At 54.6% G+C, this 2355-nt stretch overlaps 1 long non-coding RNA gene across 1 annotated transcript in view; it reads left to right on the top strand.

Annotated features, from left to right (window-relative positions):
- Positions 1-2355, top strand: part of LOC122546310 — a 6268-nt gene that overhangs the window by 3813 nt on the left and 100 nt on the right. The window contains exon 2 of the long non-coding RNA XR_006310710.1: positions 325-433. This is a non-coding gene — a long non-coding RNA (uncharacterized LOC122546310). The remainder of the gene's footprint in view (positions 1-324; positions 434-2355) is intronic.

Below are 2355 nucleotides of genomic sequence, written 5' to 3'. Positions count from 1 at the left end.
CGGGGTTAGATACAGAGTAAAGCTCCCTCTACACTGTCCCCCATCAAACACTCCCAGGACAGGGACAGCATGGGGTTAGATACAGAGTAAAGCTCCCTCTACACTGTCCCCATCAAACAGAGTAAAGCTCCCTCTGCACCCCATCTTCTTCCTGCCTCTGATTGTAAGTGTGAAAGATGGTAAGGATAGCGAATGTCCATTGGCTGTGTAACTCCGGTTGCTGAATTGCTGGGGTCTGATCACAATGTTGTAGTGATTGGCTGTGCCCGGTGAGTTACCTGTCGGTTTGTGTTGGCTCACCTTCCCCCTTCCCTCCTCTCGCAGTGAGGCATCGGAGGCTCCCTGCATCACCTCAGCCGGCTTCCAGTTCCTGCTGCTCGACACCTCCTCCCAGCTCTGGTACTTCATGCTGCAGTACCTTCAGACCGCTGAGGTAAGGACCAAACTCTGGGGCGGGAGGGGCCGTCCGTCTCCCAGCGTCGCTGCCTCAGGGGCTGCCGCTGTTTCTTACCTCTGAAGCGGTGAGGTTCGGAGTTTCAGGACGTGAGAGGCAAGAGTAGGCCGCCTGGGCCCTTTGAGCCTGCCTCTTGCCATTCAGTCACATCATGGCTGACCTTATTGTGGCTGCAGCTCCTCTTGCCCGCCCTCTCTCTCCCCGTCGCTATCTGTCCCTTTGCTGTGCAGAACAATATCAACCTGAGCTTTAAAAAACGTTCACTGAAGTCGCGTCAACTCCTTCCCTGGGCGAGGCCGTGATCCCCCTCATCTTGAGGCCGTGCCCTCTTGTCCTAGTCTCACCCGCTGGTGGTAACAACCTCTCCCCTTTCTATCTTATCCATCCACGTCATCATTTTAATTTGTTTCTCTAAGATCACGGGCGGCACGGTGGCACAGTGGTTAGCACTGCTGCCTCGCAGCGCCAGAGACCCGGGTTCAATTCCCGCCTCAGGCGACTGACTGTGTGGAGTTTGCACGTCCTCCCCATGNNGCTTCGGCGGGTCGGTGTGGACTTGTTGGGCCGAAGGGCCTGTTTCCACACTGTAATGTAATGCGATCTCCCCCTCCCAGTTTTTCTGAATTGAGTTCCCTCTGCCTGTTCCATCCCTTTGCCAGGAATGTTGGGAGTGCCATCTCTCAGGTGAGATGTTAGACTGGTGCCCCCTCGCCTTCCCGCTTGGTGAAACCCAACAACCGGCCGAGAGGGTGGGTGCTGCACTTGGCCCAATGCTCCCAGAAGCCTCTAGCGGCACGAGTGTGACCGATGTCGGCTCTCTGTGAGTGGTCATGTCTCACTCAGTCTGTGCTCGGAGGCAGGGAGCAGAGGTCGCCAGAGAAACCCCACCAGCCTCCGCGCAGAGAGAGAGAGAGCACAGGTTGGCGTTTCAAGGCCTGGCGACGGTGTTGGGGAACCGGTGACCGAAACCAGGGGCTCTTCGGCCTTCCCTCTATCGGACTGGAGGGAACGTGGATGTCGGGTGTGCTGCCGGAATCCCCTCGCGTTAGGAGAGAGCCAGGGCTGCGGGTCACCAGGGATTCAGGGTCGACCATGGAGTGTGACGCTGTAGAGAGCACAGCGGGGTCAGGCAGCGTGCCGACTTTCCTGCTCCTTGGATGCTGCCTGACCTGCCAGGCCTTTCCAGTGCCACACTTTATTGGCGCCCCTTGGGTTCACTCTGGGAGCTGGACAGGAAACACAGCACGGGCATGGTGAGGCGGACAGCCCGGCAGTGACAGGAAGTCTGACTTCGGTGTTTCTCACTGATCTCTCTCTCTCTGTCCCGCTCTCTCTTTCTGTCTCTCTATCTGTCTTTCTCTCTCTCTGCCTCTGTCGCTCTCTGTCTGTCTGTCTCTCTCTCTCTCTCTGTCTCTCTGACTCTCTCTCTCTCTATCTCTCTCTCTCTCTCTCTCTGTCCCGCTCTCTTTCTGTCTCTGTGTCTCTCTATCTGTCTTTCTCTCTCTCTCTCTGTCGCTCTCTGTCTGTCTGACTCTCTCTGTCTCTCTCTCTCTCTCTATTTCAAGAGCTAGGTTCATACACAGGAATGAGAAATAGATGGTCATTATGATACCAAATAGAGTTTTAACATCAGCCTAATCTTTCTCTCACAATTCCAGTTGCTTGAAAGGGAAACTGAACTGAGTGGGAGGGAGGGATAAACTTTAAAAAGTTTCAGTGCACAGGAACTGTTATGTTTCCACTTTCCTCCTCTTCCCCTTAAAGCTGTTCAAGGAAAACCATACCTTTAACCCCGTGGAGGCTGGAGTAGGATGGGTAAAATTAGGGGGTGGTACCGAGGTAAAGGATACAATATAAGCAGGCTAGTGCTAGTCATGGTAACTTACAATCAGAGGGTCAGT

This window comes from Chiloscyllium plagiosum, unplaced genomic scaffold (assembly GCF_004010195.1).
Source record: "Chiloscyllium plagiosum isolate BGI_BamShark_2017 unplaced genomic scaffold, ASM401019v2 scaf_93393, whole genome shotgun sequence".
Lineage (NCBI taxonomy): Eukaryota > Metazoa > Chordata > Chondrichthyes > Orectolobiformes > Hemiscylliidae > Chiloscyllium > Chiloscyllium plagiosum.
Note: the sequence above shows the minus strand (reverse complement) of the source record. Positions and strands in the feature narration are given on the sequence as shown.